Here is a 23,676-nt window from a genome sequence, read left to right as displayed (position 1 = left end):
TGGCACATAGGTGGCACACTGGTGGCACAATGGTGGAACATTGGTGACGCATTGCAGGCTCATTGGTGTCACATTGATGGCACATTGATGGCACATTGATGGCACATTGATGGCACATTGGTGGCAGAGGCCCCACGGCCATGGAGCGGCACAGGAGATGCCGACGCTGTGGGACACAGAGCGGCTCCAAGCGCTTTGTCCTGCAGGGACTGGCTCTGCACACCAGAGCGATCCCAGCAGGCTGACCCAGAGTGGGGGAAGCAGCAGGAATTGCTGCAGGGCTCTGGAAGGCAGGGATGGAGAACATTGAATGGTGACCTGGAGGTTTGATCCTGCTCATTGTGGCTGCTTTTGGGGTGCCAGGACCGTTCCAGTCCATCTGAAGTCATGAACTCAGGAGATACTCAGGACAAAAGCAATCAAACTGCTTTCTTTACTGCAGGGAAACTGTCGTGGTTTGGCCTGGAAGTGAGTTTCTGGAAAAGTCTAGGTCAAACCAATCAGTGGCCAGATTTGAAACTGCCATCTGGTGTGGCCAATGGGGATCTGGATACGCCTCTGAGAACACACAGGGGTTAAAAGCAGAGCATTCTGAGAGAAACTTCCTCTTTTGATCCAGCCGGTGAGTGAGTCTGACCTCCTCTCCCCTGCCCAGCTGCGTCTGGGTGGGGCAGGGGAGGCCATGCAGCCTGTGGGGAGGGAGGCCGGAGCTCTGTAAGGTGCAGGGGTGGAGGAGACCTGGGATGTCTGGGCAGCCCCCCCAGGAGAGAGTGATAGAGACTGTTCTGGCAGCACAGCCAGCCAGAAGCGGGGGATGCTGCGAGAGAAGGTGCCCGGCAGCTGTGGGAGTCCTGGGCAAACAGAGGCAAAGATTTTAACCCCTTTGTAGAATATGGAAACCTTACAAATACTGATCCTCCTGAATCGGAATGAGGAGAGAGATGAAGCACGACGAAATGGGCAAGTGTGAGGAAAATTTGGAAGAGGTGAGAAGAATCCTAGGTGGGAAGAGATGATGGAGTGGCCTTGGGCTGGACTCTTTCTTGTATGGCCATGGACAGACCCGTGTTTTTTTCCTGTGACCCAGAGACTGTATTTAGGGGGAGGCAATACCTTGGAGTCAAGAGTGAAGCATCGGCGTGAACAAAGACGGCTGAAGAGGGTGTGGGATGCCCTCTGTCTCCACGGAGAGGAAGATCTCTGTTCACGAGGCCCCTCGGCCCCAGGCGGTGAAATCTGGGGGGGACTGGTGTCCTAAAGTTGAGAGGTGAAGCAGTGGCGAGAACAGACATGGGTGGGAAGGGTGTGAGATGCCCTCTGTCTTCAGAGAGGGTTTGAGATCTCTGTTCACAAGGCCCCTCGGCCCCAGGGGGTAAATTTAGGGGGGGACTGATGTCCCAAAGTTGAGAGACTGCTGCTTCTGGAACTGGGTGGAGCATCTTTAAACAGGGAACCCTAAAAGCAGTCCTGGCCCATGTCCAGTGGTGAGAGCGCTGGACGAGGGGGGGGAGAAGTCACGAGGGCCGATGTTCTCTGGCTGGGGCCATGGGTGACACGGAAGCATAGGAGATTTTAATTGTGCTTCTGGGGGAAGCCTATGGTGCAAGGGGGGACTCCTCTCTCTCCCTGATGGATTTGAGAGTTGATTATTTGAGGGGTGGTGAATCTGTGGAGAAAAGGGAGGGGGGAGGAGGAATGTATTTGGAGGGTTTTCATTCTTAGCTTTGTATGTGTTCCTTTCTTGATGTTGTAATGAATAAAGTGTTGTGTTTTTCCCTCCATCCCCAAGTGGGAGCCTGCTTTGTTCTGTTTCCGGGTCACATCTCACAGTAACCATTTTGGAAATACACCTTTCATGGGGGCCCTGGCACTGTGCCAGGGTCAAACCATGACAATCAGGAAGGTTTCTGTATTGGTTTTGGTTCACCATTTTGAGATTTCTTGACCAATGCAGCAATTAGTCTGTTGGGTTCAGTGTTGGCTAATTACCAGTGCACTCACTAGAATATACTTCCTCATTTCCTGCTCTGAGATATGATTAGGAGAAAGGCAGAGTTTATTAATCGTAACTAAAGGAAAGAGCAGTAAGGATCAGAACAGAGCTTTCAGAACAATTCTCCTCTCCCTACAACCGTTTCCTTCTTCCTGACAATGTAAAGAGACAAATCCAAAAATTTTCAGTCAGTTTACCACCTTTAGAATAGTTTTCTTCAGTTTGCTTAGGGAGAGGATTTTCTCTTTCATGCTATGGAGACTTCTCCATAAGAAAAGTTTTCTCGTAGCTCTCAATTCCCACAAATAGCAGCTGCCCAGAAAATCTCCAATCGTCAAGTCCCTCCCCTTTTTCACAGCTTTTCCCACTGTTGTGTTTATGGGCCATGACAACTTATGGGGTATGAGTTTAAAGATAAGCTGTTTAAGAGCAAAGGTTCTCTTCATCTATTTCTGAAATCATCTTCATTTCTAAGAACAGAGATCTTTTTCTTTTCTCTGTGATGGCACAGGGTCTCATCACTCTTCTGTCTTTCAATGTTCAAAGTTCTCATGGGATCACAGCTACATCAACATTTCCTTACTTTAGCATGTAGGCCTTTGCTGAACAAGTCATCTCCCCATACTTTTCAATGCACTACAGGGAAAAAGAGAGTCTGATGTATCAATTACATCCTTCTCCATGGCTTTACAAGAGGATTTCAGCCCTCAGATCAGGGAATTTCCTCATTGTTCCCATCGAGGATTCAATTTTCCCTTCACTGAGCTTGGTGTCTTCATGTGGCTCCTCTGTGTGCCTGCACTTTGTCCTTTTCTCTCACTCGAGGGAGGATGGAAGCACTGAAAGAGTTAATATCTCTCCCGGGGCCTGCAGATGGCTCCGTGACCCCGGCCGGGCTCGGTCCTTGCGGCCGGAGCTGTTTTACGATGGAGGTTTCTGCAGCGGCTGCGCTGGGGCTGTGTCAGGATGGGCCACGCTGGGGCAGGGCCAGGATCTCAGCAGCCAGGCCAGAACACAGCAGCAGCACGGTCGGGGCCCATGGCTTCTCCTCCCCCTGCCCGGGGCTTGCGGGTGAGCCCCAAGGGTGGCAGAATCTTGGCCGAGCCGGCCCAGCCCGGGTTGGTGGCGGGGCAGGGCTCGGTAGCGCCCAGGTGTTGGCAACCGCAGCCATGGCCCGGCCCGGCCTCGGCCCCGCGGCCTCCCCTGCCCTGCCCGGCAGCCGATGGGGCCTGGGGGGCTCCCTGGGAAGGGGCCCGGCCCCACGGCAGGAGCCGCCCGGCCCGGCCCGGCTGAGACGGGGGCTGGGTCAGCCTTGTTACCTCTTTGCTGGCCAAAAGGGAAAGAGACCCTCCCAGGCTTTCTCATCTTTAACATGTGTCTGCACAGAGGCATGTACAGGTTACTCAGTGGTTTAACAGACTGTAAATTCTCAAAGATAATTACTGAATTTTTTTTGTGAGACACAGAGGAAACTGCTACAGCTTCTCTTATAAGATCACTTCTGTGATGCAAAACCCCCACAACAGCACAGAGCTCCTTTGTCTATATGGAGTGGTCTTGTGCCCGAGGCCTCAAAACCCATCCTTGGGAGATCTCTGGGCCCTCTCCAAGGTGTTTTCAAATGAAAACATTCAGCTCCTAGTCTAAGAAAATCACCAGAGGACAGGGCTAGCCTGACCAGTTTTTCCTGGCGACTTTTGTCTTGGAGCAATGCTTGGATATACAGAATTTTGGAGGCCATATTCTAATTTTGGCCATGGTCCCTTGGAAAGAAGGCCAGTTATTTTTCATAGGAAGGAAGGAACAGAGCCCCGGTGTTTCAAGAGCAGATGCAAAGTGACCACCAGAGGCCAAGGCCAGCCAGGGCTGGCAGGTTTTCTTCTGAGAGATACCCTTGCATATGGGAAAATATTTTAGGGAGAGTACCACTTTTGGCAATGGGCCTCTGAAAAGAGGGATGCTTCTTTTCCATAGTAAGGAAAGCACAAAACCTCACTGTTCCAGGAGCTGATGAGAGGCAGCCCTTGACATCCCAAGATCAGCCAGACCTGTCAGGTGGCCCCTGGGAAGCCACGCCAGCCAGACCTGTTCCATGTTCCCCCGGTTCCATGGGGCCCCACAGCGTCCCAATGGTCTCTTGCTTCCATGAGGCCCTGAGGTGCCATAATGCCAGCTTGGTGACACGAGGCCCTGAAGGGTCCTAACGGTCTCCATGGTTCCATCAGGCCCCACAGAGTCACAATGGTCTCTGGGTTCCATGAAGCCCCGCTGTGTCACCATGGCCCCTTGGTTCCATGGGCTCCAGTGGTGCTAAAATGATCTCCTGGGTTTCATGAGGGCCCACAATGTCCCAGAGATCTCCATGGGAAGGAAAGAACCCAGCCCCAGTGTCACAGGGACAGTCACCAGAGGCCAAGGCCAACCAGACTTGGCGGTACTGGCAGATTTTGCCTGGGAGCAACCCTTGGATATACAGAATTTTAGAGGTGCAATCCCAATTTCAGACATGGATGCCCAGAGGAGAAGGACGGTTCTTTACCATTGGAAGAAAATCATAGAACATTGTTGTTTCAGGGGCAGATGAAAGGCAGTCATCAGAGGCCTAGACCAGCCAGACCTCTCTGTGTCCTGGTAACTTTTGTCTGAAAGCAACCCTTGGACATAGGGAATTTTGGAGGTGGAATCCCAATTTCGGCCACTTCTGTGTAGATAAGTGGGACGGTTCTTTTTCATAGAAGGGAAAGCTCCGAGCCTGAGTGTTTCAAAGGCAGAAGAGGAAAGAGGTGGCTCCTGGGCGGCCAAGCCATCCAGACCTGTTTGTACTGCAGCTTTTGTCATGGCAGAATGCTTGGATATATTCAATTTGGGAGGAGGAATCTCAATTTTGACCACAGACACTTTGAGAAGAAGAACAGTTCTTTTCCATTGGAAGGAAAGCACAGAGCCCCAGTGTTTGGAAAGCAGGTGAGAGGGAGCTCCCAAGAGGCCAAGGGCAGCCAGACCTGTCTGTCCTGGAAACTTTCACTTGGGAGCAATCCTTGATGTACAGAGTTTTGGAGGTGGAATCCCAGTTTTGGACAGGGGCACCTGGTCAACATGGATGTTTTTTTTCTTATAGGAAAGAAAGTGTGAATTCCAAGTGTTCTGGAAGAAGATGAGAGGTGGCCACCCTTAGGCCAAACCAGCCAGACCTGTCTCTTTTGGCACCTTTTGTCTAGGGACTATCCTTGGACATAGGGCATTTTGGAGAAGGAATCTCAATTTTGGCTGTGGAGGCCTGGACAGGAAGAAGAATTCTTTCCATTAGGAAGGAAAGCACAGAGCCCCAGTGTTTCAGAGGTAGATGAGTGCCAGCCCTCAGGAAGCCAAGGCCAGCCAAACTTGTCAGTCCTGGCAGCTTTTGTCTAGGAGCTATACTTGGATATAGGGAATTCTGGAGGCAGATGCCCAATTTTGGCTATGGGTGCCTGGTCAAGATGGATGGTTTTTTCCCATCAAAAAGAAAAGCACATGGTGCCAGTGTTTCAAAGGCAGATGAAAGGTGCCCTCCGGTTAGCCAAGGCAGCCAGATCTGTCTGTCCTGGCAGATTTCATCTGGGAACAATCTTTGCATGTAAAGAAATTCAAAGGAGGAATCCCAGTTTTGGCAATGGGCCCCTGGAGGACAAGGACAGTTCTCTCCAGTAGGAAGGAAAGCCCGGAGCCCCAGTGCTTCAGGGGCAGATGAGAAGCAGCCCTCGACATGCCAAGGTCAGCTGGGACTGTCAGGTGGCCCCAGGAGGCCCAGCCAGCCAGACCTATTCCCTGTTCCCTTGGTTTCATGGGACCCCACAGTGTCACAATGGTCTCCTTGGTTCCATGAGGCCCTGGAGCGTCACAATGTTCCCCTTGCTTCTGCAGTGTCACAATGGCCCCGTCCTCCCATGAGGCCTTGCAATGGTTCCACAAAGCCCTGATGTGTCACCATGGCCTCTTGGCTCCATGCACCCTCGCTGTGTCTCAAGGGCTCCCCCGTGACACTGTGGGCTCCACAAGGTCACCATGGACCCTTGGTTCCTTGGAGCCCTTGAGTTCCACAATGGTCTCCTTGATTCCATGAGGCACCAGAGTGTCACAAGGGCCCCTTGGTTCCACGAGGTTCCATAGTGTCCCCATGGTTGCTGTCAGAGGCTGGATGAGATAGATGTCCCAAGACACCTTGGGATGCTCGGAATGCCCTTGTGGGGCCAGGCCCGGGTCAGGCCTTGGTTTGTGGTGGGACAGAGCCCCGCCCCCAGCCCTGACAGAGCTGTCAATCACACAGCAGGGGCTGTGCTAACCAGCTCTGATTGTCCCAGCTGCCAATCAATCACACACTAAAATATGGTACCTTCCCTGACTGACTGGACAAGCCACTGGCAGTCCCACCCCAGGGGCGGGCCCATGAAGGCCCAGGGGGTTCACAGCCAGAGCACGAGGCCAGCCTCTGCTCTGGATCCTGCCTTGCGCTGGGGTTTCTCTGTCAGTGATGCTGGAACCCAAGCAATTTGTTCCTAAGTGCGTGTCTGTCTTTCTGTTTTTCTCTAATTCTTCTCCTTCTAATCCTGCTTATCTTGAATATTTTTGGGTAACTTAGCATCTCAATGGTTCAAGGTTTTTAGGTTAAATGTGTGAGAATCCAGGGCACAGGGAATATTTCTCTGTCTGCTATAAGGGGTCCTGCCCCCCAGAGAAACACTGCCTTTAACCTTCACCCATGGAGAGGACTTCCAAGACTTTGAGATATATGAGAATTTGCCAGTGTGAAATAGGTAATAGAGAGTAGTATAGTATGTCACTTGGTTGAGAAATTTAGGTTTTGGGATTTTTAGTATGGTGCAGATAGGAAGCAAGAAGAAGGAATTTTGGTGTAATCCCTGTCTTCTTCTTCCTCTTCATCTACTCCATTTTCTGCAGTATTGGTGGCACAGGGTGATTGGTCAAGGAAAGCACAGTGCAGAGGTTAGGTGGACAGTCAAGGGATGAGTTCTTGGTAGATAAGTAGAAATAATGTACATTTTAAGAGTTAATTGGATGAGACAACTTTGAAAGACCTTGAAACTGTACATTTTCCATCCCACTGAGCCTGGTGTGCACAGCATGCAAAACTTTACGTAAGATAAGAACAAACAAGAAGCTGAAGACCAAAAAAGTCCCATGAGTCTCCTTTTCCCTGGCACCGAATGAGTGTTTTCCCCATCCAGAGAGCCCCCAGAAGGCTCCAACGTAAAACAAACATCAATAACTGGTGCCCCAACAATGTTTGTAATAAGTTGTTTTTTCCATAAAGTTGTCTACTGATGGGTGTTGTCTTCATTAGCCAAGCATATGGAATGTGTTGATTAAATGAGCACTGAGGTCCACCTGTAGCAAACCAAGGTCTAAAAGAAGAAGATTGAATAAATGGGTGCCTTTTAGCCCTTAGTCTTCTGATCTGAGTCTGTGTCATCTCTGACTCAGCGGTGACATTTGGGGATCTGTGGGGGCTATTGGGGGTCCTTTCTGCACCTCGAGACCCAAAAGGATCTTCTCCAATAAACTTTGCCTGAAGCTCCCACTGTGCCCATGACAGGAACCCCTGTGAGTGTCTGGGACATCCCGGCTCTTTGACAGCCTGGGGACTCCTGGGATGTCACCACGGAGCACCTGTGAGTACCCGTGACAGATCGGTGCCTTTGCAGCCCAAGGTGCCCTGGGATGTCACCATGGAATGGCTGTGACTGCCTCTGCCCACAGGGCTCTTTACCATCCCCAGAAACCCCTGGGAGGTGTCCATGGAGCCCCAGTCTCTGCCTGTGACATTCCAGCTCTTGAACAGCCCGGAGATTCTTGGAACGTCCCCATGGAACCCCTCTGAGGGCCTGTGACAAATCTGATCCTTAGAAGGCAACCATCCCCAGCCCCCCGTTGCTATGGTCAGTTTCCGTGGCAACCATCCCCAGCCCCCTGTTGCTGTGGTCAGTTTCCATAGCAACCATCCCCAGCCCCCTGTTTCTACGGTCAGTTTCCATGGCAACCATCCCCAGCACCCTGTTGCTATGGTCAGTTTCCATGGCAACCACCCCAGTCCCTTGTGGCTACGGTCAGTTTCAATGGCAACAATCACTAGCGCCCTGTTGCTGTGGTCAGTTTCCATGGCAACCATCCCCAGCCCCCTGTTGCTATGGTCAGCTTCCATGGCAACCATCCCCAGCCCCCTTGTTGCTATGGTCAGTTTCCATGGCAACCATCCCCAGCCCCCCGTTGCTATGGTCAGTTTCCATGGCAACCACCCCAGGCCCCTGTTGCTATGGTCAGTTTCCATGGCAACCATCACCAGCCCCCCATTGCTATGGTCAGTTTCCATGGCAACCATTCCGAGCCCCCCATTGCTATGGTAAATTTCCATGGCAACCACTCCCAGCCCCCTCTTGCTATGGTCAGTTTCCATGGCAACCATTCCCAGCCCCCTGTTGCTATGGTCAGTTTCCATGGCAACCATCCCCAGCCCCTTGTTGCTATAGTCAGTTTCCATGGCAACCATCCCCAGCCCCCTGTTGCTATGGTCGGTTTCCATGGCAACCATCCCCAGCCCCTTGTTGCTATAGTCAGTTTCCATGGCAACCATCCCCAGCCCCCTGTTGCTATGGTCAGTTTCCATGGCAGCCATCCCCAGCCCCCAGTTGCTATGATCAGTTTCCATGGCAACCATCACCAGGCCCCTGTTGCTATGGTCAGTTTCCATGGCAACCATCCCCAGCCCCCTGTTGCTATGGTCAGTTTCCATGGCAACCATTCCCAGCCCCCTGTTGCTATGGTCAGCTTCCATGGCAACCATCCCCAGCCCCCTTGTTGCTATGATCAGTTTCCATGGCAACCATCCCCAGCCCCCCGTTGCTATGGTCAGTTTCCATGGCAACCATCCCCAGCCCCTTGTTGCTATAGTCAGTTTCCATGGCAACCATCCCCAGCCCCCTGTTGCTATGGTCAGTTTCCACGGCAACCATCCCCAGCCCCTTGTTGCTATAGTCAGTTTCCATGGCAACCATCCCCAGCCCCCTGTTGCTATGGTCAGTTTCCATGGTAGCCATCCCCAGCCCCCTGTTGCTATGGTCAGTTTCCATGGCAGCCATCCCCAGCCCCCAGTTGCTATGGTCAGTTTCCATGGCAACCATCACCAGTCCCCTGTTGCTATGGTCAGTTTCCATGGCAACCATCCCCAGCCCCCTGTTGCTATGGTCAGTTTCCATGGCAACCATCCCCAGCCCCCTTGTTGCTATGGTCAGTTCCCATGGTAGCCATCCCCAGCCCCCAGTTGCTATGGTCAGTTTCCATGGCAACCATCACCAGTCCCCTGTTGCTATGGTCAGTTTCCATGGCTACCATCCCCAGCCCCTTGTTGCTATGGTCAGTTTCCATGGCAACCATCCCCAGCCCCCTGTTGCTATGGTCAGTTTCCATGGCAACCATCCCCAGCCCCCTGTTGCCATGCTCAGTCCCTCAGCAGCTCCATGCAGACGCCATGCCAGGGGTGGTTGCCATGGACACCAGCTCAGGCCTGCAGCCAGAGCCCGTTGCCATGGCAACCATTGGCACTCCCATCCCCAGGGTCATGGGATCCCAGATCCACAGAATTGGCTGAGCTGGGAGGGGCCCATCAGGATCCTGGAGTCTAACTGCTGGCCCTGCACAGGACACCCCAACAATGCCAGCCTGGGCCTGGCAGCGCTGGCCAAACACTGCTGGAGCTCAGAGAGCCCTGGAGCTGGGAGCCTTCCCTGGGGAGCCTGGACACTGCCCCAGCAGCCTCTGGGGAAAAACCTTTTCCTGAGATCCAACCTCAGCCTGCCCCGGCTGCAGCCGTTCCCTCCAGTCCTGTCCCTCGGCACCAGAGGGAAGAGGTTCCCACAGCCTCAGCCAGGGACCCGCTCCCAAGGCTGTTGCCATGGCCACCAGGGCTGGGACCAGCTGGGATGCTTGGATTCCACGGGCCAGGGTTTAGGAATGGGTTTCCCCAATGTCCTGCTCCCACTAAAACCGCGCTGCTGTTGGCTGCCCTCCCACCTCCCATGGAAAGCACAAAATGCATAGATCCTGGGCTGGGATAAGAACAATTTACTGGGAACATCAACAAGATAAAAAACAAACAGGAACAGAAACAATATTAATAACAGAAGGGATAAGAAAGATAAGAAAAATTATTTACATGGAAAACTACAACACAAATCCCTGGCTCTTCTGGGCCTAGTATTTCATCCTGCCTGGAAAGGACACTCTTGTCCTCAGGCAGAGAGAGAGAATCCCTTTCCCTGTCCCTGGCAATGACCCGAGGTGGGAGTGAATGTAATGACATGGCCATGGCCAGACCTTCATGTTCTTCAATCCCACATCATGCCATTGGCAGGGGCAGGAATACAGACAGGTGTTTCCGAGCATGGATCACAGTGAACATAGATCACCAGGGCTCTTCCCAGTGTGGGTTCTCCAATGGTGGATGAAGCTGAAGAAGTGCAAGAAGCTCTTCCTGCAGTTGGGACATTTGCACGGCTTCCCTTACCGGTGCCTTCGTTGGTGTCTGGTCAAGTTGGAGCTCTGGGTGAAGCTCTTCCCACACCGGGGACACTCGTAGGGCCTCTCCCCGGTGTGGATGCGCCGGTGCCTGATGAGGTTGGAGTTGTGCTTGAAGCCCTTCCCACAGTTGGGGCAGCAGAAGGGCCGCTCCTCTGTGTGAATCCACTGGTGGCGCAGGAGACTGGAGCTGGTCTGAAACCTCTTCAGACAATGGGGACACTCATAGGGCCTTTCCCCAGTGTGGATGCGTTCATGCCTGACGAGTTCTGAGCTGCACCTGAGGCCCTTCCCACACTCCCCACACTCGTAGGCCCATTCCCCAGTGTGGATCATCTGGTGGCTGATCAGGTGTGAGCTCTGCCTGAAGCTCTTCCCACACTCCAAGCACTTGTAGGGCTTCTCCCCACCATGAAGCTGCCCATGGGCCACCAGCTTTGATCCCTGGCTGAAGCTCTGTCCACCTTCCTGCCTCAGGGTGGGTCTTTCCTCCTCACAGCACCCTGGGTTGGGTTTGCAGGCCCTCCTCCTGGGGGATCTCAGTGGCTTTTCCTCCCCGTTGGATTCCTGCCCTGTGGCGTTGCTCAAAATGGCCTCTTCCACAAGGTTCTGCCGCAGAGATTTGTCCTCCCTGGTCTCTGGGGAAGGCAGAACAAGGAGAGGATGAGATTTGCCTCCATGCCACAGGGAAATGGAAGAAGATCCCCCCAGTGCATCCCAAGATGGCGTTGGCAGAGGGGTTGTCCTTCAGCCAGGGGCCATGCTGGGCTGGAGCAAGAGACAGGAGGAAAGAGGCACTGACTTCCTCCTCACCTGACGGGGTGTCCTGGGGCATCTTCCTCTTCCTGGCAGCCTCCATCCACCCAAGGTTTGGGAATGAGAAATCCTGGTTTGGGGGAAAATACAATGTATGAGCACACTGGGTTAAGGGGTTCCTCCTGCCCATGTCCATCTCCAGTGTTGCGGCACATCCACAACGAGCCCCTGTGAGCAACCTGCACTCCTAGAGCCCGGAGCACGCTTGCTTAACCTGCTGATGGACAAGGCCAGAGACGGCTCTTTGTGCAGAGCTCCAAACGCAGTTTATTGCAATGTAGAGGGTCCAGGGACAGAGACAAAATGGGGCTGAGCACACAGGGTTTGGTAAGGGGGGAAAGGGGCGGGTCTGAGGGCCAAGGGCCAATGGGAACTGAGCACAGGTGGTGCAGAGGAGGGGCAGCCAACTGGGGAACCAATGAGGTAACAGGGGCAGAGCATTGCGGTAAACCAGGACCAATGGGGGACAGGAGAGGGGAGAACATTCTAGGGGAGTACATATAAGGAAAAAAGGGCAGCTGGACTGATACCAATGAAGCTCCTGCACAGTCCCCGCTCTCCATTCCTTGGCCCCCTGAGCTCTCCTCTGGGGCTCTTGGAACACCCGGCAATGGAAAACAATCCATTTTGGTGCTCCCTAACCAGGCCACAACTGAAACTTTGTTCCTTTGCCCTGACTGCAGAGACCTCCAGGGCATTTTCTGCACACAGTCCCAGCCCCCAGCGCTTGCTGAAGGCGCTGCCTGCAAATGTCACTGTGCCAGGGCCCTGTCCTTGTTGTCACCTGCTGGGGCTGGCCATGAACAGAGCTCCTGGACTTGCATTTCCAGCTGCTGTGCAGCCAAAGCTGAGGCATCTGCAGCTGCCTGAATGCAAAAACTGGAATAGGAGCCTCTCTCCAGGGGGAAATCTCCCCCTCCTGTCCCAGCCCTTGGCAATGCTGCCATTCTCTGCTGCTGCTGCTGGGGCACTCGGGGCTCTGGCTGAGCAGCAAAGGTGACCCTGAGCCAGGAGCTTTCCTTGGCTGCAGCAAAGCCTCGGCAAGCAAAGCCCTTCCCAGCGCTGTGCCTGTGCCAGGAGGGATTGTGCCAGCTGAGCTGACCCAAAATTTCTTCTCCCAGGCAGCTTTAGGAGACACAACATGGAGAAGCCAGAGCCCACTCTCAGCTTTGCACAGTCCTCCAGAAGAATCCTGTGTGTGAAGCAGCCTGGGAACAGGATTTGGTGTCATGGGAGGGGAACTCAAAGCTCTTTTCTGCCCTGTGGACTGAGGCTCTGCATTTGCAATGGCCCTGCAGCTGCCAAAGGGGCCTTTTTGGCTCAGCTGAGAACAGTTCTGCTGAAAACCTGTCTTAAATCTGCTTTTGCTGTAAATGTGCCCAATAAATTCTCATTTTTTGCAGCCAGGTCTTGTGTGAGTGAAGGTCTGAAAAGTGAAGGATGGAACAGCTCTTGTGGGGTGGTGTTTTCCTTTCCTTCTTTTGGTTTTTCTTCTTTTGTTTTTTCTTATGTTTGTTTTGGTTTTTTATTCTATTTTGGTTTGTTTGTTTTTATTGTTTTCTTCTTTGTTATTGGTTTTTTTGGTTTTTTTTTGGTTTTGTAGGGGTGGTGGTGTTTTGTTTGGTTGTGGGGTTTTTTTTGTTTTGGTGTGGTTTTGTTTGGGGTTTTTTTAGGGTTTTTTGTTTGTTTGTTTGTTTTGTTTTGTTGTTGTTGTTGTTTGTTTTCTTTTGGTTTGGTTTTAGGTTTATGTGGTATTTTTAATGAACTCCCCCTGTCAGCCTTGGACAGAGCTTTGTATCTGTGTCTGACACTTGTCTGTGGCACTGTGCAGGTAGCCAGGGGGACCTTCCCTGAGCTGTGTGCAGAGGAATCCACATCAGCCCAGGCCGGGCTGGGCAGTGGCCGCTCAGTTCCATGGACTGGACGCGGCTCTGGACGCTTCCCTTGGAGCGTCCGCAGGGAGGGAACGTTGGGGCTGTCACTGCTGGGGTGTCACACACAGGGGAACGCTGGGGCTGTCACTGCTGGGGTGTCACAGACAGGGGAATGCTGGGGCTGTCACTGCTGGGGTGTCACAGACAGGGGAACGCTGGGGTTGTCACCGCTGGGGTGTCACACACAGGGGAATGCTGGGGTTGTCACCGCTGGGGTGTCACACACAGGGGAACGCTGGGGCTGTCACTGCTGGGGTGTCACACAGAGGGGAACACTGGGGCTGTCACTGCTGGGGTGTCACAGACAGGGGAACGCTGGGGCTGTCACCGCTGGGGTGTCACACACAAGGGAGCGCTGGGGCTGTCACTGCTGGGGTGTCACACACAGGGGAACGCTGGGGCTGTCAGTGCTGGGGTGTCACACACAGGGGAACGCTGGGGCTGTCACCGCTGGGGTGTCACAGACAGGGGAACGCTGGGGCTGTCACCGCTGGGGTGTCACACACAGGGGAACGCTGGGGCTGCCTCGCTCCTGCCCTGTCCCCAAACAGGTCTGCCAGCATCTTGAGGGGACACAGAGGCTGAGCCAAAGGGTGAGAATTGCATAAGGGGCTGAGATGGGAGGGACACATTGGAATCATCGAGTTACAGAATCACAGAATGACAGAATAACAGAATTACTGGGTTGGAAGAGACCTTCAAGAATACTGAATCCAACCCAGCCCTAACAGCACCTCAACTAAACCATGGCAACGAGTGCCACAACTAGTCTTTTTTAAAACATATCCAGGGACGATGACTCTACCACCTGCCCAGGCAATCCAATCCAATAATTTATCACCCTTTCTGTAAAGAAAATGTTTCTAACATCCAACCTCTATTTCCCTTGGTGCAGCTTAAGACTCTGTTCTCTGGTTCTGTCAGTTGTTGCCTGGAGAAAGAGACCAACCCCACCTGACTACAACCATCTTTCAGGAAGTTGTAGAGTGCAATAAGGTCGCCTCTGAGTCTTCTCTTTTCCTGGATAAACAACTCCAGCTCCCTCAGTCGTTCCTCACAGGATTTGTGTTCAAAAATCCTCACCAGCCTTGTTGCCCTTCTCTGGACACGCTCCAGCCCCTCCATGTCCTTCCTAAATTGGGGAGCCCAGAACTGGACACAGCAATCAAAGTATGGTGCCAGTCCAGGGGAAGAATGGCAAGTACACCAGTGCCAAGTGCAGGGGAAGAATGACCTCCCTGCTGCTGCTGGCTACACCATTCCTGATCCAGGCCAGGAGCCATTGGCCTTCGTGGCCACCAGGGCACACTGCTGGCTCGTGTTCAGCCAGCTGTCGAGCAGGACCCCCAGGTCCCTTTGTGTCTGGGCACTGTGCAGCCACACCATCTCCAGCCTCTGGCATTGCAGGGGGTCATTGTGACCAAAATGCAGGACATGGGACGTTGAGTCATTAAACTTCATCTGACTGGACTCTGCCCATCCATCCAACCATTCCAAGTCTCCCTACAGAGCCCTCTTGCCTTCCACCAGATGGACAGACACTCCCAGCTCAGTGTCATCTGCAGATTTACTAATGAAAGACTCAATCCCCTCATCCATGTGGTCAATAAAAATATTGAACAGAGCTGGCCCCAGCACAGAGCCCTGAGGGACAGCACTGGTGCCTGGCTGCCAGCTGGATGCAGCAGCGCTCACCAGCACTCTCTGGGCCGGCCATGCAGCCAGTTCTGAACCCAGCACAGAGTGCTCCTGTCCCAGCCCTGGGCTGCAGCTTTTCCAGGAGTGTGCTGTGGGAGACAGTGCCAAAGGCCTTGCTGGAGTCCAAATAGACACATCCACAGCCTTTCCTGCATCCACCAGGAGGGTCACCTGGTCATAAAAGGAGACCAGGTTGGTCAAACACCACCTACCCCTCCTAAACCCCTGCTGGCTGGGTCTGATGCCCTGGCCATCCTGTAAGTGCTGGGTGATGACACTCAGTATAAACTGTTCCATTTTCTTCCTGGGTACTGAGGTCAGACTGACTGACCTGTAATTACCAGGATCCTCCTTCCCACCCTTGTTGTGAATGGGCGTCACATTGGGCAGCTTCCAGTCATCTGGAACCTCAGGAGTGAGCCAGGACTGCTGGTAAATGATGGAGAGCAGCTTGGCAAGCTCATCTGCCAGTTCCCTCATCACTCTGGGGTGGATCCCATCTGGTGCCATGTATTATGAACATCCAAGCAGCTCAGAAGTTCTCTGACTGCCTTCTCTTGGATAATGGGGGGACCATTCTGTTCCCTGGCACCATCAACCAACCCAAGAGGACAGTTGTCCTGGGGACAAGCCGTCTTCCCACCGAAGACTGAGGCAAAGAAGGTGTTAAGCACTTCTGCCTTCTCCTCATCTGCAGTTACTAAGTTCTCTCCTTCATCCAGTATAGAACAGAGGTTGGTCTTACCCTTCCTTTTATCATAAATATACTTGTAAAAACATTTTTATTATCCTTTACAAAAGTTGCCATTTTATGTTCAAACTGATCTTTGGCCTCCCTGATTTTTTTCATATATGCTCTAGAAGCCCTCTTAAATACTTCTTGAGAGACCTGACCCTCCTTCCAAACATGATTCATCCTCTTTTTATTCTTAAGGTCCCCAAAACCTCCCTCCCCCTCTAGGCTGGGTGATTGCCTCGTCGCCTCATCTTTCAGCACACAGGGAAGGTCTGTTCCTGTGCCCCCAAGATCTCTGTTTTGAAACACATCCACTTTTCTTGAACCCCCTTGCATTTAAGGGCTGCTTCCCAAGGAACTCTTTGAATAAGCCTCCTAAATAGGCCAAAGTCTGCTCTCCGAAAGTCTAGTATAAAAGTCTTATTAATGTTCCTCCTGACTTCACCAAATATTGAGAATTTTATAATCTCGTGATCACTCTGCCCCATGGAGCCTCCAACCACCACATCTCCCACCAGCCCATCTCTATTTGCAAACAACAGATCTAACACAGTCCCTCCCCTGGTGGGCCCACCCACTAGCTGTGACAAAAGGTTGTCCTCCACACACTCTAAAAATTTCCTGGACTGCCTTTTTTATTCTGCATTAAGTTCCCAGCAGATATCTGGCAAATTGAAACCACCTACAAGAACAAAGGCTGATTACCCAGAAACATTCTCTAGCTGCTTATAGAATGAGTTGTCCACCACTTCTTCCAGCTGGGTGGACAATAACAGACTCCCAGTAGGATGTCAGCCTTGTTGGCCTTCCCCCTAATTCTCACCCACAGGCATTCAACTTCATCATTACTTTCAACATCAATAGCATCAAAGCCCTCCCTAATATAAAGGGCCACCCCTTCACCTCTGCTCCCTTTCCTGTCTCTTCTGAAGAGTTTCTGGCTATCTCATGCAGTGCTCCAGCCATGTGAGTCATCCCACCGTATTTCCCTGATGGCAATTACACCACAGCTCTGCTGTTGGACCATGGCCTCCAGCTCTTCCTGTTTGTTACCCATGCTGCATGCACTGGTATCCATGCACCTCAGCTGGGCTGCATCTGATTTCACCCCTAACTCAGGCTTACCACCCTTGGGCCTGCTTCCAGTCAGCCCAGCTGCATCCCCTTCCCTCTTCAATCCTAGTTTAAAGCCCTCTCAACAAGTCCTGCCTGTTCATGAGCTAAAAACCTTCTGCCCTTAACAGAGAGATGGAGCCCATCTGGTTCCAGCAGGCCAGGTACAGTAAAAGTTGCCCCATAATCAAAGAATTCAAAATTCTGCAGGTAACGCCAACCCTTGAGCCACTTGTTAATAATTTGAGCACTTCTATTCCTTTCACTGTTCTTCTTAGCCACCAAAGGGACTGAGGAAAAGACTACCTGTGTCCCTGTCCTATCAACCACTTGTCCCTGTGCCCTGAGGTCCCTTTCAATTTTCCTGACACTCCTCTTCTTAATCTCATCACTTCCAGCCTGGAGTTTCAACAGTGGATAATAATCAGAGGACTGAATGAGCCCAGGAATTCCCTCAGGAATATCCTGCACTTGGGCCCCAGGGAGGCAGCAGACCTCTCTGTGGGGTGGGTCCCCTTGACATGGGGCCCTCTGTTCCCCTCAGAAGGGAATCACCCACCACCATTACCCTTCTTTCCCTTTTGATGTTAGAGGTGGCAATCCATGTTACAGATTAATCATAATTGGGAGGCTCTCTGGGCAGATAATTTTCTTCTTAATAATTTGGCTGACTCTCTAGATCCAGGGGCTCATATCTATTCTGAAGTGGCCCCTGGCTATGGGAGAGGGGTCGGGAGGAATTTTTATCATAACCTCACCATGCAGGGACCATTTCCACTCCCCTTCATCTACCAGGTGTCCTTCTCTTGCCTGACAGTTTGCAGCATAGGAGTCCTGTGACTCTTGCTGGGCCTCGCGTAGGGATGGAAGGGCTGAACTCCACCAATCTATTTCCCTTTCACTTTCCCTGATACTCCTTAGTCTTTAAATTTCCTCCCTAAGCTCGGCCACCAGTGAAAGGACATAATTCACCTGTTCACACCTCAGGCAGCTTTTCTCCTCACTGCCCCCTGAAACCACTGCTAAGCTCAAACACTCTGCACAGGACTGGGTCAGGACAGACACATCCTTTTTGGAGGGTTCCATCTGGTTACATGCACTTGTACTAACTACAGTTTTTGATTGTGTAAAAACCATTACTACCAGAAACCCCAAAACCAAGCAACCAACAGAAACACTGCAAACAACACACAGTAAACCTTCCTAGCAAGAAAACCTGCAACCCTGCCTGCTTGCCCTGCCTGTGCAAACTGCCCCGTGAATTGCCACTCAGAGACATGCCACGGCCCTGTTTGCCCACTCCTGTTTGCCGCAAACCCTAGAGGCCTCTTTTAATCCGCCCGCTAGCCAAGGAGGGAGGAAGCTGCACCCCATCCCTGCGTAACTCACAGGCTCTTGATGGCTTCCCTCTTTTCCTGGGCGTGCCACTGGAGGAGGTCCAGGCCCAGATGGTCCCATGGAAGGAAAGGTCCCTCAGCCCAGGCACGCTCAGCATGGGCTGCCCCATCCTCCTCGGGGACCCGCCACTGGTCACAGCAACCCCTGCCTGGCTCCTGCCTGCCCACACCGTGGCCATCCCCAGCTGCCCCTGGGCACGCAGCTCAGCCTGTGCTGATCCTGGCTGGGCTTTGCTGCTGCTACCACCCGGACACTGGGGTGGCAGCTCCATCTCTTTAGTGCAAGAGAAGAGCTGGGCCAAGCCCTGCCCACCTTCAGTAGGGGCCAGAGAGCAGGGCCAGTGCCTTCAGGGGGAGAGGACCTTGTCTGGCTGGAGGCAGCATCTGCACAGCAACAAGCTGTTAAAGCAGCTGGCACAGGGACATCGGGCATGGGCATGGAGATGTGCGATGCGATTAGAGGTCCAGTTCTCCCTTAGGTGTTTGGCAGGATATATGAAGGGAGAAATATACAACTGTGAAAGAGGCCATGGCAAGTGACACAGTGAACAGCGGCTCTGCTATACCTGTCATGCACTGCTTGTGCCCATCCTGCAAGCAGAAAATCATTGGGATTCATCAAAGTGGAATCAGGGCATGTGTTCCTGTCTTGCTTTGAACCTCTACAAGATCTGTGGGGAGCATGAGCTCATGCTGTGCTGCACTGCTGAGCTGGCAGCAAGGTGGATATGGGCAGGACGTTCTCTGTTTCCCCCAGTGCTGGGGCCTGCAGGCACCTTGCCACCCCTTGGCACAGGCTGTGCCACCCAACAAAGCCCAGCAGGCCGGGAGGAGAGCCTGGGGGCAGCGCAGCTGCTTGGGCAGTGGCTGCTGCCAGGGACACGGGTCAAAGCCATCCCTGAGCAGCCACTGCCACCCCTGGCCCTCCCTGCCCCGTGACAGCTCCCCCAGCCCCAGGGGACAGGCTCAGGCCCACTAAGGACACACTGGAGCCTTGCTCTTACCCTCTGTCCTGTCCTCACCATTGGCACCCCATGCAGTTACTGCCGGGTTTCAGGATGTGTCCCCCATGGAAGGACCCCAGCAGGACTGCTCAGAACCCCAGTGCCCTGAGCCTGTTTGGGATAATTCCCATGAGCAATGCCGGTCTTGTCCAGCCTGTGTAAGACTAAACATTAAGAATTAAAAGCAATTTTACTTTTTATTGCCAAAGTGTCAGAGGATTCTAGGTTTCCCTGACTGTAAAACTACTTGGACAAATACAGAACTGTTGGAGGAAAGGGGAACAAATATCTGGTGTCCGTATTCTATGAAAAACTCTCCTCAATGCTACAAAGGAAAAACATATCTAAATGTTTCAAAATGAAAGACAAAGATAACATGAGAGTGCTCTTGGTCTGATGAGCCCCATGCCCAGCTGCTGCCTGCCCATGCCTGGCTGTGCCCAGACGAGCAGCTCCGCCAGTGCTGGTGGTAGCACACAGACACCTGAGCTGAAGCTGGACTCAAGCCTGTGATAGATGAGTAATGTGACAGTTGACTCTCACAATTAAAGGATAAATATCATGTATACATGTTAAGAGAAGATTTATACACTTACAGATATGTTTTACCCCCTCTTGTGTTTTTATCATGGGGTTACCTGAGTTTGGGACATTTAAGAGGGTCACCTTGCTACGAGAGCAGCACCTGACCTCCAAGCGAGATGTACGGAAGTAAACTCCACCACTGGACATCAAAGAAGGAGTTGATGGACAGAACTTTAAGAAGGGCAAAAGAGTTAAAAGGTGAAACCTCCATTGTGTGGATGAGCACGTGGTGGGAAAATCCTCTATACCCGGAACCATAACATTTTCCCAATTCAGTCTCTTGTTATACTTTTAATAAAGGTTTTAATAAACATTTAAAATTTTTACAAGTAAATATAACTTTTTCAACAATCCATTCCTAGGCTAGAGGGCTGCACCTCCTGTCCTGGATGGAGAGCAAGGTCAGTCCCTTCGGAGAGGGAGGTGGGTGGTGGTGGCGGCATATTTCCAGCTATAAGCTGGTAATGCACTTGTGGAAGGGACAACAGACACTGGCACGGAGATGCAGCATGACAGGCCCAGTTCTCCATGACTGAGGCCTTTGGCCGGTCTGGTGAAGTTCCAGAGGTGCTCCTGTGGAGAGAGGAGGTGGCTGAGGCCCCAGCTGCCAGTGGCACACAGGGACCCTCCTGCACAGCAGGGCCCAGAGCTGGCAAGGCTCCCCAGCACGGCTGGAGCTGCTGGCACAGGCCAACAGGGGACGGCTCTGGGCAGGGTCCCTGGCCAGGAGCGGGCCCCAGAGTGCCTCTGCCTCTCAAGGGCAATCTCGGCCCTGCTCATTCTCCTCCCCACCTCCCTCTGCCTCTGCCCCGTGCCCCTGGGGCTGCTCTTGGCCAGGCAGGCTCAGTGGGAACCAGCACTGGCTGCAGCCCCAGCGGGCCCCCAGGACAAGGCCCAGCAATTAAGAGGCCAATGGAAGCACTGGGCAGCAGCAGAACCCTCAGCAGAGTTATTTGGAGAACCATGGACTGGCCACAGCTCCACTACGACCTCGCTGGGAATGCTTCCTGTCTACATTAGATTTTCAAAAGAAGCTCTTTCAGGGAAAGATGTCCACTCACCGTTTCTTCTTCCAGTAACACCAGATTCTGACACAGCACAATATGAGAATAAGGTCCAAACAAAGCAGGCCTGCCAGTAACCCTGTCCAGCAGCCTGTTCCCATACAGAAGCCCCTTCCGAGGCCCTTCTGGGCATCGGGAACACGTGTTGTGGTGCCGGCTGCATCTGTGGGAGCAATGGGGAACGTGAGCCTGTGCTGTGCTGCACTGCTGAGCTGGCAGCACGGTGGATACGGGCAGGACGTTGTCTGTTTCCCCCAGAGCTGGGGCCTGCAGGCACCTTGCCGCCCCTGGGCACAGGCTGTGCCACCCAACAAAGCCCAGCAGGCCGGGAGGAGAGCCCGGGGGCAGCGCAGCTGCTTGGGCAGTGGCTGCTGCCAGGGACACGGGCCAAAGCCATCCCTGAGCAGCCACTGCCACCCCTGGCCCTCCCTGCCCCGTGACAGCTCCCCCAGCCCCAGGGGACAGGCTCAGGCCCTGTCAGGACCCAGCGCAGCCCCTGCTCAGTCGGGAGCCAGGGCTGCCTCTGGCCCTGGGCTGGCGGCAGGGCTCCCGCTCGGGGCTGCTCCTGTGCCTTGGGCCTCTGGGCACTCAGGGCCAGCTCTGCAGCAGCTGCAGCGGGAGGGACGTTGCTGCACCAGTCCCGTTTCCCCGGGGCTCTGAACCAGCTCCAGAGGCCTGGAAGCCGAGGCGCCTCCAGCTTTGGCTGCTGCAGGGCCAGGGAAGACCTGCTGCCACACAGCCCCACCCAGGGCTGAGCCCAGCACAGCAATTACCTGCTGTGCCCGTGCCCGTGTCTGGCATCACTTTCCTTCCAGCAACAGGGGCTGTCCATGGAGAAATGCTTCCTCCAGGATGTGCCTCCTTCTGCACAGATTTTTGGTCCATCACTTCTGACAGGAAAAAGGACAGCTGGATTAGATGGAAGAGTTCCTGATTTGGGTGGTGGCATCTCCAGATGTCACGCTTATCCAACATGGGGATAGGTTTCAGAAAATATCATGGCTTTTGGAGCAGGTCCAGGGCTCTCACTTTCCAAACAGCTGCCATGCCTGAGCTGCAGGAGCAGGGAGGGGATCGTGCAGGGTGAGGGCACACATGTGCATGGTTCTGTGCTGGCACCTGCAGCGATGCCCCCTGGCCCAGATTTGGGCTCTGAGCTGGCAGCTCTCCCAGAGGAAAAGGCCATGACCTACCCTCAGCATCTCCCAGAGGCTCCGTCCTGGACATGGCTTGGGAAGCTGCACCACCTTCACCAGCAGATTCAGCTGCAAAGAAAGGCAGGACAGAAGAGCTCCTGTGGCACTGCAGGAGATCCTCAGGCTGCCCACAAGGCTCAGCCCCGGGGCACAGCCCTGGGCCCGGCCCCTTCCCTCTCTGCTCTTCTCCCTGGCTGCACAGAGCACACAGAAGGACACACTGGCATTACACACAGGAGGAAGATGGACAGCTAAATGCTCCTTCCTCGCACTGACAGTGATCCTGTGGGATCACTCAGGGCTCCAGAAGGGAGCAGGGCAAAATTTTCCGTATTCCATCAACCTTCAGATGATCTTAAGTGAAAGGGCAAATATATGAGCTCTTGCCATTTGGTCACTGTGTATTCTCTCAGGAAAAATACATTGAGCACTTGCCTCCAGGATTTCCCATGAGTTTCAAGCCATAATCCAACAGGTTTCCCAGATAATCCATGTCTTGATCCCAATCTAGAAGTTAGCAAAGATCAGAACCATGTCCATGATGTGCTGGGATCCCCTTCTGCCTCAGGGAACTGGGCACTGCATGTAGGTTGGGTAAGGCCATGGGAGCCAGATGTGAATGGACGTGGCCAAAGCTGCTCAGGGGCCTGGAGAGCTCTGGGCAGGCTCATGGTCAATCCCTATCCTCTTTGCAGGCCCTGTGCAACATCCCTGGAGATGTGGCTGGAGCAGCCAAGGGCCCGTGGGGATTCTCTCAGTCACACAAAGAAAACTCTCCTTTAATCCCTGGGAAGAACTGCAGCAGGCAGTGCTGCAAGTATCCCTAGCAAACTCCCTCCTGCCTGTCCTCCCAGCCGCCCTTCCTCCATCTGCTGGGACAGCTCCCACAGCCTAAGGGGACCCAGCTAAGCCCACTAAGGACACGCTGGAGCCTTGCTATCTCTCTCTGTCCTTTCCCCACCACAGGCACCCCGTGCAGTTGCTCCCAGGTTTCAGGAAGTGTCTCCCACGGAGGGACCCCAGCAGGACTGCTCAGTACCCGAGTGCCCCGAGCCTGCTCGAGATAATTCCCCTGGGCTGTGCCAGTCTTGTCCGGGCTGTGCCTGCACTCCAGGCAGCAGAGAGGGCAGCTCAAGCCTCAGCAGGGCTCAGGCCCAGAGGCACAGCAATTACCTCCTGGGACTGTGCCTGGCATCGCCTCTCTTCCTGCAGCAGAGGCTGGCACAGATCCACTGCTTCCTCCAGAAACTGCCCAGCGTCTCCATCCACTTCTGGAGAAAGGAAGAGGGACAGATGGATCAGGTGGGGCTGTTCCCCACTGGGGAGGTGGTGCCTTCAGGAGGGAATGCTTGTCAAAGATATGGCTAAGAATCAGGAAATCCCTATAAACTTTTTGGGTAGGCCAGGGCCCTCCCTTCTCCAAACTGGTGCCCTTTCTGTTCTACCCGGCGACTGGAAAATTGCAGGGGATCTCAGGCCTGTGGTGTAGCTGGGCAGCCTGTCAGCTGATGCCAAATGCCTTCCTGCAGGGGCTGGGCAGAAGCTGCATCCAGGCCAGGCTGGGAAACAGCCCTG

The 23,676-nt window shown here is 53.4% G+C and overlaps 2 long non-coding RNA genes across 3 annotated transcripts; both read right to left on the bottom strand.

Moving 5' to 3' along the window:
* Positions 1-10,926: 10,926 nt before the first annotated feature.
* Positions 10,927-12,041, bottom strand: LOC135287463 (uncharacterized). The gene is made up of 3 exons (XR_010351146.1): positions 11,554-12,041; positions 11,372-11,444; positions 10,927-11,196 (listed from the first exon to the last, which is right to left on the bottom strand). It is a non-coding gene; the product is annotated as an uncharacterized LOC135287463 (long non-coding RNA).
* An 8,071-nt stretch (positions 12,042-20,112) lies between these two features.
* LOC135287431 (uncharacterized) lies at positions 20,113-23,676 on the bottom strand. Of its 2 annotated transcripts, XR_010351109.1 has the most exons (5): positions 23,275-23,676; positions 22,099-22,608; positions 21,679-21,792; positions 20,903-21,068; positions 20,113-20,414 (listed from the first exon to the last, which is right to left on the bottom strand). It is a non-coding gene; the product is annotated as an uncharacterized LOC135287431 (long non-coding RNA). The 2 variants fall into 2 exon arrangements; XR_010351110.1 differs by lacking the exon at positions 23,275-23,676 and having other exon boundaries at positions 21,679-21,795; positions 22,099-22,185.

This window comes from Passer domesticus, chromosome 29, assembly GCF_036417665.1.
Source record: "Passer domesticus isolate bPasDom1 chromosome 29, bPasDom1.hap1, whole genome shotgun sequence".
NCBI classification, from domain to species: domain Eukaryota; kingdom Metazoa; phylum Chordata; class Aves; order Passeriformes; family Passeridae; genus Passer; species Passer domesticus.
This window is presented reverse-complemented; position numbering and strand designations above follow the sequence as displayed.